Source organism: Gorilla gorilla, chromosome 4, assembly GCF_029281585.2.
Source record: "Gorilla gorilla gorilla isolate KB3781 chromosome 4, NHGRI_mGorGor1-v2.1_pri, whole genome shotgun sequence".
Lineage (NCBI taxonomy): Eukaryota > Metazoa > Chordata > Mammalia > Primates > Hominidae > Gorilla > Gorilla gorilla.
The window spans coordinates 131,827,913-131,843,822 of NC_073228.2; the positions used below are offsets into that span (position 1 = coordinate 131,827,913).

General features: G+C 38.1%; 1 long non-coding RNA gene across 1 annotated transcript in view; it reads right to left on the reverse strand.

Moving 5' to 3' along the window:
* LOC109027029 (uncharacterized) overlaps positions 1 to 15,910 on the reverse strand; it is a 45,002-nt gene that overhangs the window by 11,640 nt on the left and 17,452 nt on the right. Inside the window, exon 3 of the long non-coding RNA XR_008680343.2 lies at positions 10,560 to 10,677. This is a non-coding gene — a long non-coding RNA (uncharacterized lncRNA). The remainder of the gene's footprint in view (positions 1 to 10,559; positions 10,678 to 15,910) is intronic.

Here is a 15,910-nt window from a genome sequence, read left to right on the forward strand (position 1 = left end):
CTTACCAGCATGTCTTATTTTTTTTGACTTTTTTTTGTTTTCTTTTTTTTGAGACGGAGTCTCTCTCTGTCGCCCAGGCGGGGGTGCAGTGGCGCCATCTCGGCAAGCTCTGCTGCCTGGGTTCATGCCATTCTCCTGCCTCAGCCTCCCGAGTGGCTGGGATTACAGGCACTCGCCACCATGCCCAGCTAATTTTTTGTATTTCTTAGTAGAGATGGGGTTTCACCATGTTAGCCAGGATGGTCTCAATCTCCTAACCTCGTGATCCACCCACCTCAGCCTCCCAAAGTGCTGGGATTACAGGCATGAGCCACCATGCCCGGCTTTTTTTGACTTTTTAATAATAGCCATTCTCACTGACGTGAGATTGTATATTATTGTGATTTGGATTTGCATTTCTCTAATGATTAGAGATGTTGAGCATTTTTTCATGTTTGTTGGCCACGTGTATATCTTCTTTTGAAAAGTGTCTGTTCATCCCCTTTGCCCACTTTTTAATGGAGTTGTTTGTTGTTTTCTTGGTAATTTGTTTAAGTTCCTTATAAATTCTGGATATTAGACCTTTATAGGATGCATATTTGGCCAAATTTTTCTCCCCTTCTGTAGGTTGTCTGTTTATTCTGCTGATAGTTTCTTTTGCTGTGCGGAAGCTCTTTAGTTTAATTTGGTCCCATTTGTCAATTTTTGTCTCTGTTGCAATTGCTTTTGGTGTCTTTGTCACAAAATCTTTGCCCCGACCTGTATCCAGAATGGTGTTTTCTAGGTTATCTTCCAGGGTTTTTATAGTTTTAGGTATTAACATTTAAGTCTTCAATCCATCTTGAGTTGATTTTTGTATATGGTGTAAGGACAGGGTCCGGTTTCAGTCTTCTGCATATGGCTACCTAGTTATTCCACCCAGACATTTTTTGAATATAGCTAGTGTCCCACCATTTTTTGAGTACAGCTTCCTTTTCCCATTGCTTGTTTTGTAAACTTTGTCAAAGGGCAGATAGTTGTAGGTTTGTGGCAGTATTTCCAGGCTCTCTATTCTGTTCCATTGGTCTATGTGTCCGTTTTTGTACCAGTACCATGCTATTTTCATTACTGTAGCCTTGTAGCATAGTTTGAAGTCAGGTAATGTGATGTCTCCAGCTTTGTTCTTTTTGCTTAGAATTGCCTTATCTATTTGAGCTCTTTTTTGGTTCTGTATGAATTTTAAAATAGTTTTTATTTCTAATTTCATGAAGAATATCATTGGTAGTTTAATAGGATTAGCAATGATTCTCTAAATTGCTTTGGGCAGTATGGTTATTTTAGCAATATTGATTCTTCCTATTCATGAGCATGGGATGTTTTTCCATTTGTTTGTGTTATCTCTGATTTCTTTGAACAGTGTTTTATAATTCTCATTGTAGAGATCTTTCATCCCTCTGTATCTAGCTGTATTCCTAGATATTTTATTCCTTTTTTGGCTATTGTGAATGGGATTGTGTTCTTGATTTGGCTCTCAGTTTGGATGTTGTCAGTGTACAGAAACGCACAAATGATTTTTGTACATTGATTTTGTATCCTGAAACTTTGCTAAAGTTGTTTAGCGGATCTAGAAGCTTTTGCAGAGACTGTGGGGTTTTCTACGTATAGAATCACATCATCTGCAAACAGAGATAGTTCGACTTCTTCTCTTCCTATTTGGATGCCTTTTCTTTCTTTCCCTGGACTGAATGCTCTGGCTAGGATTTCCAGTACTATGTTGAATAGGAGTGGTGACAGAGTACATCCTTGTGTTGTTCCAGTTTTCTAGGGGAATGCTTCCTGCTTTTGCCTGTTCAGCATGGTGTTGTACATTTTCAATAATATGAGCTTGTGGCAGGATGACATTTAATTATCTGACCATTTCCATCTCTATGGTTTATTATTGTTTTTTGTTTAACAAAGAATGACCCTTAGTGCACAATTCCAATAGTACCCAATCTTTCTGTTCTTGGATGGGAAAATCACATGGCATGTGGTCTAATAACTTTTTAATCCATTTTCCTAAATGTCACAAATAAGCTTCACCAACAGTTCATTATCTGATATCACCCTTTTCATATGGCATGATGATATCACAGGCAATGGATGATAGCAGAATGGAAGAGAAAGAACTAGCCCTAAACCAGCCCTTTGTCATATGAGGTCCAAGCAATGATAACAGTGAGTTATCATTAAAAGAAAAATGCTGATAATATAATATTTGGCCTTGCAATAAAAAAGTGTGCCTTATTGCCTAGCTCCTATTGAAATACAGTTGGTGTGGTGATAGTGAAAGGAACAACAAATACCCGTCATGGATGCCCACTATCTTGTTCCGGACCTGCATTTACTAACCATCAGCTATATATATATATATATAGGAATGTAACTAATATTTACACAGCAATTTACAGTTATTTAGAACATTTCAAATAGATTATTTTATTTGATCATCATGAGAAGGTTTTAGCTAGATAACTAGTCCTAAACTTATAAAAAGAAGATGCCAGAACCAGGATCTGTAGCCCCCAGGCCGGTATACATTTCATCACTCACCACTCCTGTGCAGTTAGACAAAAAAGATATGTATTGCTTATACCCCCTTTCTTAAGTCAGCCTCTATCCCATTTATAAGAAAAACAGCTTTCCATGGGTATCTTCTTTCTCATGCTTGCTCCACTATAGCGGGTCCAAAAAGTGGTCCAGATTCAACTGACCGACTGTTTGGTTTGCCACAGAACAGTGTTTTGTTTTTTGTTTGCTCATTTTGTTTTATTTTGTTTTGTTTTAAAGTAAATTCTTTTAAGAAGGGTAGGGGCTGCACTCTACAGTTTGCTCCAGGTTCCACCATTTCCTATTGTTTTATGCAGGGCTGCTTAAGGCATTTGTCTTGCCTGCCTGGTCCTATAGGTGTGTAAACCCTTCCTGAAATATTCTCACTTGTGTATACCAGGTCTGATTTGGTATGCTAGGGTTGTGAACTTCTGATTTATAGTCTAAAATAAACATTCAAAGTGAGTGCATTACATCCTACATTTAACATTAATACATATTTCCAAATGTATAATAAAGAAGGAAAAGAAAACCTAAAGAAAGTTACTAAGAGCCCACTGCCTCATTCTCATGATTTCAAGACAGCTTATAAATCTTTCTTTTTCAATCTGTTTCGTATGCGGTGGGGAATTCTGATAGCAAAATGTCATTCTATACACATCACGAGCATAGGTAAATAGGTAAGTGATTACTACCAGAACCAGCATTTTCTGAAGGCAGGAGACCCACATATAGACATTCTACTCACTTGATCTTCAAACTTGCCTTTAAGGTCAGTGGCCTGATCTCATGGACTTCAACTGTATGTCCTAGAACCTGGGTTATTCAAGCCTAAATGACACCCTCTGTGGGATACCAGAAGTCCTATAAAAATCTATATTTAGGAGGAAATGTTCTCAATACACACTACTTTACAGACTGCTTAGTATCTCAATCTGTGCATCTGCACTCAGATATATGGTGACTTCCATCTCAGGAAGTAGGTATTTGCATTCTCATAATTAAATGACCATTTTTGTGACTTTCTAATATAAAGGAAGGTATCTCCAAAGATGAATTAAAGTCATAACTCTAGAAATCCAGCTGCTGATAACTCATATGAAAATTTTGTATGTCTTTTTTGTTTGTTTGTTTGTTTTGAGACAGGATCTCACTCTGTCACCCAGGCTGGAGGGCAGTGGTACAAGCATAGCTCACTGCAACCTTGAACCTCTGGCCTCAAGCAATCCTCCCACTTCAGCCTCCCTGGTAGCTAGGACCACAGGCACATGCCATCACACCTGGCTAATTTTTTAATTTTTTGCAGAGATGGGGTTTCAATTTATTGCCTAGCCTGGTCTTGAACTCCCGGCCTGAAGCAATCCTTTTGCCTTGGTCTCCCCAAAGCACTGGGATTACAGCTATGAGCCACCAAGCCTGGATTCATATGGGAGTGTTTAAGCTAAAACAAAGTCTCTTTCTCTGCCATACCATCCTCTACTATTCAAAGACTTACAGAGCAGTACCACTATAAGCTGAAGTATAAATCTTCTCACCACACTGTCATTTTTGTTAAAATTTTCTATTTTTTAAAAATAGATTAACAGCCAGAGTATATATTCACTCGTTCACTCAAGAAAGTTACTGAATACTTATTCTGAGCTTGTACATATCATATGCTCTAGCAATCATGTCAGATGTCTAGATTTAGCCCAAATTTATACATAGAATAATATAGTTTCTTATTATTGCCTCAGAGATGTTTACGATACCTTTTAAGTTTATTAAATAGTAGGTTCAAGAAATGGCTGGTAAAAAGAAATCAGGAGAAGGTTTCCTATGCCATAGTTTCTCTTACAAATATATTTGAAATTGATTAGAAGGAACTTTTTTTTAAATTCTCCATGCTCTGGACCTTCTGGAGAGGATGAATGCTACTTTGTAGGGGCAGATAGTCTTCAGAGAGCCAGGTGATTTAGCATCTGCAGTAGATTGCAGATTCAGGCACTCAGATGAAGGTCTAGGGCTTCAGTCTGCAGATTCAGATTTCTGAAGGAAGGTCTAGGGATAGAGAAGAGCCATGGCTTCCTTTCTTCTCTACCTGACCTCCAGCGTAGCAAAGATGCCAAGAATTTAAATTAATCCGATTATCCTCTGGGAGTTACCCAATCATACTATTTTGCCATAGAAACTTAGACCCATTCCATGAGGTTGTTCTCTAGATTGCTGGTTGCTATATACTTTAATAAACTGAGTTCTGAAGACAGAATATTTTTTTTCCTTCTTGGTGTTTGCTCTGCAGTTGTGAAATATAGCAGTTATCTCGTAAAGATGTCAGAGTGCCTGTGAGTCAGGAGCTCAGGCTGTGGAAGGGCTAACTATAATGTAGGGAGTTGTTTCAAGCATCAGAGCATAGTGACGCTTGCCTGAGACCCCATCCAATACTGAAATTCAATAGGCCCCTAGAGTGATGTATAATTTGAGAGAGCTTATTCCCATCTGCTACTTTTTCAGCAAGAACTAGAGAACTCAATCTTTACTGAGAAAAAGGAATTAAATTTTAAAAAGAGAGCCTGTGTCTATAAGTAAATTTCCTTTTTAGTAATTAAAATTGGAAAATAAAATAGTTGCATTACAAACCAAATGCATGGAAAATATCTTCCAGGGAATCAACCCCAAGAAACATCTGTTCTCATCAGTACTAGTAATAACCTTTAATAGGTTGGGGTATTTGTGATTTTTCCCCATAGGGAAATGTGTGGTAAATCTATAAGTCATAAGTCCCAACAAACAAACAAACAAACAAACAAACAAACAAACAAACAAACATTCTACTGATTTAGTGAGCTCTCTACAGAGTAAATCCTTGGATGAAATGAGATATGTTACGTTACTAAGTGGAAAATCGAGATACAAGTTACTTTTTTCTTTCTACTACAATAGTTGTCCTATATGTTTGATTCGACTAGAGTTTTTCCAGATGTCTTAAGTAGGCACGATTAACTGTAATAGCAAAAGACTAAACAGGAAACTACTGATCTGAACTTCTTGAGCACTTCGCCCAGATAAATGAAAAGAGAGAGTTAAAATTTTTGTATTATTTCCAGCTAGCACTGAGACAGTGAAGTTTTGTTATGAGTCTGGTGAAAATTACCCCAGAATGAGGTTGATCAGAACTTCCCTTAAAGTGAGATAACTTGGGAAAGTACACCCATACTGTGTCTTACACCAATCAGATGCTCATAGATGCTTCTTCTTTCTCTTCTGGTGACCAAAGTTACGGTGGAGTATATTGGCTTCACAAAATAAACAACTTAATTGTCCTCCCTGTCAGAGAGCATTTTATAAGAGTCTTCATTCTCTTCCATTTCTTTGAAAGAGTTCTATAGAATCACAGTGGGTTAGATAATGAAATGGCACTGATACACCTTTCAGCCTGAAAATAATCCATACATAATTAAGAGAACTAACATTAAAAATTCATTGAGGGCCAGGCACAGTGGCTCATACCTGTAATCTCAGCATCGTGGGAGGCCGAGGTGGGCAGATCGCTTGAGCCCAGGAGTTTGAGACCAGCCTGGGCAACATGGTAAAACTCCATCTCAACAAAAAATACAAAAAGTAGCCAGATGTGTACTTATTGTCCCAGCTACTTGGGAGACTGAGGTGGGAGGATCACTTAGGCCGAGGAGGTGAAGGTTGTAATGAGAAAAAAAAAATTTGAAATCTTGCAATACTTTTTCATCTCCAGTGGTAGATTTTTTTTTTTTCTTTGAGAATGGGTATGACTCTGTCATCCGGGCTGGAGTGCAGTGGCTCAATCACGGCTCACTGCAGCCTTGATCTCCTGGGCTCAAGGCATCCTCCCACCTCAGTCTCCCAAGTAGCTGGGACTACAGGTGTGTACCAGTGCTCCTGGCATTTTGTTTTGTTTTAATTTATTGTGGAGACAGTGTCTCAGTATGTTGCCTAGGCTGGTCTCAAACTCCCAGGCTCAAGCTATCCACCTGTCTTGGCCTCCAAAAATGCTGGCATTGCAGGTATGAGCCACCATGCTTGGCCAACAGTAGATTTTAATAAGTTATGAGGATAGAATGTAATACCTAAAGTAATCACTTAACAAAAGCTATACAAAGAAATACACTTTAAAAATGGTATAGTGAATCAAAATTGAATTAAAAAATATTCAAATAACACAAAGAAAGACAGAAAAAAGAAAACAGAGAAAAAGAAGAGCAAACAGAAAATAAGAAACAAAATGCAAACTTAAACCCTGTAATAGCAGTGGTTACATGTAAATGTAAATGGCCTAAATACACAGATTAAAACATAGATAATGGTAGACTAGAAAAAACTATGTATCAAACTATATAATGTTCAATATATAGTTTTAAGAAACTCCTTTCAAAAATAACAACATAGACTGATTAAAATTTTTTAAATAAAAAGAGATGCATTATGCAAACAGTGATCAAAGGAAAGCAAAGATGGCTCTATTAACAAGAGATAAAATAGGCTTCAGAGGAATGAAAATCACTAGCATGAGAGAGGAACATTATACTATGATTTTTAAAAAGTCAATCAACCAAGAAGACATAGCAATGCTGAATGTATATACACCAAACAGACCTGCAAAACATGTGAAATGAAATCTGATCGAACTAAAAGGAAAAATAAACAAATCCAAAATTATAGCTGAAGATTTCAACACCCCTCTTTCAACAACTGATGGAACAACTAGACAGAAAATCAGTAAGGATATAGAACTTAATGGCACTATTAATCACTAAAATCTCATCAACGTTTATAGAACACTCCACCCAACAAAAGAAGAATACATATTCTTCTTCTTCTTTTTTTTTTTTTTTGAGAAGGGGCCTCGCTCTGTCGCCCAGGCTGGAGTGCAGTGGCGCAATCTCAGCTCACTGCAACCTCCGCCTCCCGCGTTCAAGTGATTCTCCTGCCTCAGCCTCCTGAGTAGCTGGGAATAGAGGCGCACGCCATCACGCCCAGCTAATTTTTGTAGTTTTAGTAGAGACAGGTTTCACCATGTTGGCCAGGATGGTCTTCATCTTTTGACCTCATGATCCACCTATCTTGGCCTCCCAAAGTGTTGGGATTACAGGCGTGAGCCACTGCACCCGGCCATAATACACATTCTTCTTATGTGCCCATGGAACATATACCAAGATAAACCACATTTTGGGCCATAAAACAATTGCAAAAAATTTAAAAGAACTGAAATCATATAGATAGTGTTCTCTGACCACTATGGGATTAAACTAGAAATCAATTAAAGAACAATAATAGGAAAATCTCTAACTTGGAAGCTAAACAATATACATAAGCCATGGGATAAAGAAGTCCCAAGAACAATTTTAAAAGTACATTGAACTAAATGAAAATGAAAATACTACTATTAAAATTTGTGGGACATTTCTATAGCAGTGCTGAATAGAAGTTTATAGCCCCAAATGTAAATATTATAAATGAGCAAAAGTCTCAAATCAGTAGTTAAGGTTTCTTCTAAAGAAACTAGAAAAAAAGGAAAAAATCAACCCAAAGCAAGCAGATGGTATGAAATAATAAAAAGAAGAGAAGTCAATTAAATAGAAAACAATACAACAGTAAAGAAAATCAATGAAAAAAAGGCCTAGGATTTTTTTTAAAATCAATATAATTGACAACCTCCACAAGACTGACAAGAAAGAAGACACAGTATGCAATATCAGTAACGGGATATCAGTATGAACATCAAAGGATAATATGAGAATACTAGAAACAAGTCTATAAACCTAAATTTGACAATTTAGATGAAATGGACCAATTCCTCAAAAAATATGAATTACCACAACTCAGCTAATAATGAAATAGACCATCTGAGTAGACCTATAAATATTAAGGAACCTGGTTTAATCATTTGAGATCGCAAGAAAAGAAATCTCCAGGCATATATATATATATATATACTATAGACAGACAGGGAATTTATTTTAAGGAATTGACTGATATGGTTGCAGAGGTTGGCAAACCCAAAATCTGTAAGGTAGGCCAGCATATTACAGACCCAGGGAAGAGTTGATGTTGCAGTTTGTGTCCAAAGGTAGTCTGTTGATAGAATTCTCCCTCCTTCATAGGGGGTTGGATGAGGTTCACTCATATTATGGAGGGTAATCTGCTTTACCTGATGTCTGCGGATTTACATGTTACTATCATCTAAAGAGTACATTCATAAAAACATCTAGAATAATGTTTGACCAAATATCTGGTTACCGTAGGCTAGGCTAGTCAAATTGACACATGAAATCAACCATCACAAGGAGGGAACACTTTTCAATTTATTATATAAAGCTAGTATTGCCTTGATATCAAAACCAGACAAAGACCATTAAGGCCGATATAGCTCAAAATATAGGCTCAAAAAATTCTGTAAAATAAAAACATATGGTATTCAACAATAGTGAAGAATAATTATAGACCATGACCAAGTGGAGTTTATTCTAGAGATACAAGACTGGTGCAATATGCTAAATTCAATCAATGTAATCTACCATTTTAACAGGCTAAAAAAATTACCTGACCAAATTACTTGACAAAAATTACCTGACCAAATTACTTGACAATTACCTGACCAAATTACTTGACAAAAAAAAAAATTACTTGACAAAATTCAGTATCTGTAACTAAGAACTCTCAGACAAATAGAGACAGAAGGAAACTTAATCAACTTATTCTCTTACAAAGAACTTACTCTCTTTTTGGAGGGCATTTATAAAAAAAACTTATAAGTATCATTATACTCAATAATGAAAGACTGATTGCTTTCCTTCTAAGATTGGGAACAAAGCAAGAATTTCCAGTCTCACCATTCTTATTCAACATAATGCTGAAAATCACAGCCAGTGCAATAAGGCAAGAAAAGAAAAGAAAAGAAAAGAAAAGAAAAGGAATACAGGTTGGAAAAGAAGAAATAAAACTGTCCCTCTTTGAAAAGTTGTAGAAAATCCCAAGTATCAAAAACAAAAACAAAAACAAATCAAAACAAAACAAAACAAAAACCAAGCCTTCTAGGACTAATAAATGAGTTCAGCGAGGTCTCAGAATACAAGATAAAAATATAACAATTAATTGTATTTTTATATAGTAGCAATGAACATGTAATTAAAAACACCAAAATAAAAAATGCATTATCATTATAATCACTTTTTACAAAAATGTCTTAGGTGTGAATCTAACAAAACACAGAGGACTTGTAGGGTGAAAATTGTAAAATGCTAATTTAAAAAATCAAAGAAGGCCTAAATAAATGGAGATAAATACTGTCTTTATAGATTAGTAGACTCAATATAGTGACACTCTCCCCAAATTAATAAACAGGTTCAATACAATTCCAGTCAAATCCCAGCCATTTTTTTTTACCTATTTAAAAGATTATTCTAAAATCTATATGTGAAGGCAAAGGTACTAGAATAGCTAGACACTCTGAAAATATTTGAAGTAATGTGGAGAACTTTCCAAAGTGAATGTAGTTATCAAGTCACACATCCAAGAAGCTCAGAGTATTCCAAGCAGAATAATAAATTAAAAAATCAATAAATAACTCATACATATTTATGCATATTATATTGAAGTGAAAAAAAAGCAAAGACAAAGAGAAAGTCTTGAATAAGGACACAGGAGGAAAAGATACCTTACCTATAGAGGAACAAGGGAAATCACCAACCTAGGATTTTATATCAGCAAAGTTATTCTTCAAAAGTGAAGAAGAAATAAAGACTTTCTCAGAGAAGCAAAATTATAGAAATAGAGGACAGATTAGGGGTTGCCAGCTGTAAGTGCTGGAGAGGGAAGCAGGTATGTTTATAATAGGGCAACATGGGCCAGGCGCGGTGGCTCTTGCCTGTAATCCCAGCACTTTGAGAGGCTGAGGCAGGTGGGTCATGAGGTCAGGAATTCGAGACCAGCCTGGCCAATATGGTGAAACCCCGTCTGTACTAAAAATACAAAAGTTAGCTGGACATGGTGGCACGTACCTGTAGTCCCAGCTACTCGAGAGGCTGAGGCAGAATCGCTTGAACCCGAGAGGTGAGGTTGCAGTGAGCCAAGGTCACGCCACTGCACTCCAGTCTGAGCAAGAGAGCAAGATTCCATCTGAAAAAAAAAAAAAAGGGCAACATGAAGTTCTTTCTGTTGATGGAAATGTTCTACACCTTGACAATATCCTGGCTGTGGTTTACATTGTTTTGTAAACTGTTACCACTAGGGAATACTGGGTAAATGGTACCTGGATCTCTCTGTATTATTTCTTACTGCAAGTGAATCGACAATTATCTCAAATATAAAATTTAGTAGAAAAAAAAACTCAGCCTGTTACGAATTGTTTTTATGTATCCTCCTCCTGGGGTTGACACTAATAAGCTGTGAGAGAATGTAAGCAGATGGCACCCCTGCAGCAGTGGGCAGCAGGTGTCCATATCTGTGTCAGGCCCATGCTGGCCTCCTGCTCCAGGTGTGACTCATCCTGTCTGGTCCTGGGCAGAGACAAAGTGTACTGCTTATTCCCACAGTGGCTGGAGGAGCTGCAGACCTTGGCCTGGCTCCCATGTAGCATCCTGGCATCCATCTGCTAGCAAGTAGCTTCAACCCCCTGCTAACAATGCAACATCTCATTCCTGCCACAACAAGACCTATGTAGCATAGTGGTTCTCCTCAGCTTGGATCAGTGACCTGCTCTAGGGGATTGGGGAACTTTTCACATGCCTTTGCCCATGACTTCAAGAGCACATAAAACTGAGGAGACTCTTTCTGGCCCTCTCCTGCCTGGATCCACTGTGTCACCAGTTCTCATCTATACCTGTCAGCTGCCATATCAGGGTGGCATGGGAGAAAGGATCATTTCCCTGAGAATCGCTATTGCCTAGTTCAAACCATGGCTATAAGTTTCACTCTATTTTCCAAAATGCACACACAGAAAGGGTTCCATCATATTCCCATTTCCCAGATTTGACCATGAGAGATACTAGTTCTATAAGGGATGCTTCTGATTTTTTTCTGTCTTCCTTCTAAACCAGCAGTTTTGAACTTAAGAATCAAGACTATGCTAACTTTGTTATTCCAGTTGCATAGCATCTTTCTTTCCCCAGGGCAATGTGCAAGTTATGTCTAACTTCTCTGGGCTGAAGGGAAACAGCCTTAGGTAAATAAGTGAAGAGAAAAAATTTAAAGAGCTTGGCAATGAGAATAAAGTACATAAATGCATACATGGGTGGGGGGAGGTTATGCTCCTACAGTTAAGTATCTCTGTGTTGTACTGTACATATTAGCAATGCTCCCATATGGCTCTGGATGCTGGGCTTCTGTTACTGATGCTGCATACAACTTGTCTTTTAATGATAATGCAGTCCTATTGCATTAAGACTCAAGACTCTCTTTGAAAGTCAAGAGTCTCTTTGAAAATGCTTATTGATGTGAATGCCTTCATTTTTCTTAAAGAAAAAGGAAGAAACACATGCAAGAAAAGAAGCATAAGAGGAAAACCTTGAACAAAAACTCTGAGAAAAAATTAATGATTTGTAATCCCTTGTCTTAGTTTTATCCTTCCAATAAAGCTTTCCTTTTCCCTTCCTCTGTGCTGTCTTCCAGCTTCCTGATACCTTTCACTGCATGCTGAACCTCTGTTTCCATGTGGGCCCTTTGTGGTGCCTCCCCACTATGCACACAAAGGTCCTTTTCAAAAACTCAGGCAATATACTTGTTTGGTACTAACCAGCTGCTTACTAAGTCACCTCACATCCTGGTGCACAGAGCACTATAGATAATTAACATTGTGAATTCTCCGTAAAAATCCAAGCCAACGTACTGTTGGTCAAAGATTTCAAACACAAGAAAATCCTTTGTGTGAACAGGAAACTGATTTGCGTACTTACTGTTAACTAGACAAACAACTTGTAAGTGAATTGCATTTGTGCTCTTGGCAGCCCTGTTTGTATAAAGAGGCTTAGCTGGAAGATTAAAACAAATTCTCTTAAAATATTGCACTGTAAAACCATACACCTGCCCAGAGTTCAAAGACTGTGGTCTGATATGTTGTATAAGCATCAGGAAACTCTGACATGGGAAACAGTTTATAGTCACATAGCTAGACATCTAAGGCAAATTCCCCTAAGTCCAAGGTTTTTCAAGCTGGCAATGTGAAAAGAGAAAGCCAGACTCATCCACTTCCTGAAGAAAGGCCAGGTGGAATGATAGCAAGGAGTACTTAGGGAGCTTCCAAAGTCCTGTGGATGAGGGAAACTGATGACTACTGAAAGGCAGGCAAAACATGAAGCCACTCGGGTATGCAATGACAGAAGACAATTTAGGATTTTGTTAATTCCAGCAATTATTATGATTATGAAAAAAATGCTTCTTCTTAGCCTATATGGTGATTATCCTTTAGTTTCTGTTGATGATTATGGGCTGAGGGAAATAGTAGTATATAGAAAACATAAGAAGTTTTAGAGAAGCAACAAGGCTGTTCAAGCTTTCATGCAGGCTGAAATTTTCTGGGAAACTACCCACACACCAGATAATATGAATATAACCCAGGTGTGCAGTGGGTGAAGCAGGGAGAGGCCCATTCATCTAGGTGTTAAAAAAAAAACTGCTGTTTTTATTACTACCTGTAATTTTCAAATTAATGACCTAATGCTGCACAGGATAAATAGACCACCTCATAGAGGATAGTTGAATTTATTTTTTTAACCCAAAGCAGGAAATGCTCTTGCTGGGCTCTGTCCCTCTCCTGAAGCTGCTCTGGGCACCCTGCCAAGGATTGCTCACCAGGCTCCTTTTTTCCTTTTTTGATCTCATCCAATCCGTTTACCTTATGCTCTCACTTTTTTTTTTCTTATTTCTCTCTTTTATATACCTCCTGCATGTTAGGTAATAGAGGCAAACTGCATTTCCTGTCTGCCTGCTTAAAGCAGGGAAAGATTAGCTTGGACAGATGTAAAAAGCACTTGCTAGTTTTGCCTTTAAAGACACAAGGATACATAAAAATCCTTTAAAAGTGAGACTAAACTGCACATCCATAAGCCTCTGGGATGACTGTGTTTCTTTTAGATAAAACAAATGGTTTTGGGGAACTTAAGCTATCCATGTGGATCCTTCCTATGTGGTGTGCAAACAGGTGGGCCACTCATGGGCTCAATGCCAGTGAGTACCCCCACTCCATGGGAATTCATAGAATGCCCAGTGGCAGCCTTCAATCTCTGGTTCCTTGCAGAACAAGGTACCCAATCTCCTGTTAAATTAGGCTCTGTTTCTTTCACTGAAAGAATTATGTCTTTATTATTTACTTTCCAGAGAAAACTTTCTTTACAAAACTCCAAAGTTTAAGCCTCTTAGCATTTTCTCATCAGTTTTAGCAGACATTTCAAACTAACCAGACTCAGAGACACATTCATCATTCCATCTGTCTCTCAAGCTCTCCTTCTCTTCAAATGGCTGTTCTACTTCTGGGTAACTGATTTAATTTTATAAGTCCAGCTACAATCCCCTTAATAAACTTACAGGGATCTAGTTCAGGTAGGTGGAATCATGAAAGCTACATGGAATGCCACCTGTTGGAGTTTGCTTTCATTGTAGAAGAAACTTTGCACCATATGAGCTGCTCTCCAGGAAGCATCCTTTACATCCATCACGTTGCTTACTCTTTCATTTCCTGCTATTTCAGCTGGCAGTGGTGCACCCATGTTCAATTTCTGATTGCACCACTTCCTAGCTGTGTAACATTGAGGAGAGTCCTTTAAGCCTTGGTTTCTGGCTTAGGACCATGCCAAACACAGTATTATCTGGTCTTCCTTTCTGGATTTTCCCTTGGAGCCAGAGGCCATTTCCACTAAACTGAAAAAGACAAAGCATTGCCACGCAACTAACAAAGAATTGATGCCTGTTCCTTGACCCTCCCTTTATAAGATTTCCTATTTCCTGCTGCAGCTGCTGAAATTAGGGATTCACTGACTTCAACAGTTGATATGGACTCATTTTTTATCTTCCTGTGATGCCCACAACACATACACACACACACACACACACACATATACACACACACACACACACACATATATATATATAGAAAGAGAGAGAGATTGAAAGAGAGAATTACTTAACAAGCAGTGATGAAAACTTAAGACATGTTTGTTGTATGAATGAACGTTACTTAGTGAAAACTTGAAAGGGTAAAACTTTTTAAAAACTAAGATGGACATGCCTAGACCCACAAATGTGTTATTTAGCAAAGCACTTTGAAACACCAAAGTAGCACACCACAATTACCAGCTAACTTCACCGAAAAGATTTAGGGTTTTGAACAGGAATATTCCATAGACCATTCTGTTCAACACTGTTCAATAATGAATCCAGAGAGTCCTGATTTTTCAAGTTGAAGAAAGGCCAACTTGTCTTGTCCGTGACACTTATCAGGTGTTTCCTGAATGTCATGCGCCAAAGTCTATTTTTATGCAGGCCCAGAAGTCTTTTGTTGCTACAGCAAAGAATCATAGACCAAAATCCCAGATACAAAATGATTTAGAAAACACTAAAAGTATAAAAACTGAGAGTAACAGTAGCTGTCTCATATGGTCATGGTGAAGATTAAATGAGATCATATGTTATATACTCAGCAGAGAGCCTAGTAAGCACTCAGCAAATGTTAATAACCATTGTTATTTTTATCCAAGTGTAGAATAGCATTTTGAAATTTCACAGAGACTGCAACTAAGCTAAAATATGCAACTCTGCTTATAAATATGTACTAATGACAAGTGCTGTCTTTTAATATCCTATGATCATAAAACATCTGTCTTGGTAGGGATCCCTTGAAATAGGTCCTGATTCAGGGAATTGGGTGCCTATGAATTACTGAGAGAGTCCTCATCAGGAAAAACCTGTAAAGGGGAGACGAAAGTAAGACTAGAGAGGGATAAAAGAGGAAGGATGTGGTCTCAGACAAAACCTAGCCTTGCCTTGATCCATAGGAAGGCTCTGGGGCTTAAATCATACAGCGTTGTTGCCTATTGAGGATCAGCCTTTTATACTCCCACATCCATGAGCCATTTGCTGTGAGCTGCACCTCCTTCCTCCCACATGAAAGATGAGGGCATAATCTCTAGGGCAAGGCAGTCTCCTTCAGCACAGGGTAATTCTTCAAAAGTGGAGAGGTGTATTTGTTAGCTTGGGCTGCCATAGCAAAATAGCACAGACTGGGTGGCTCTATTTCCTCATGGTTCTGAGAATAGAAGTCCCAAATCAAGGTCCAGCACAGGTGGTTTCTTATGAGGGCCCGATTCCTGGCTTGCAGGTTGCTGCCTTCTTGCTGTGTCCTCACATGGCAGAGAGAGAA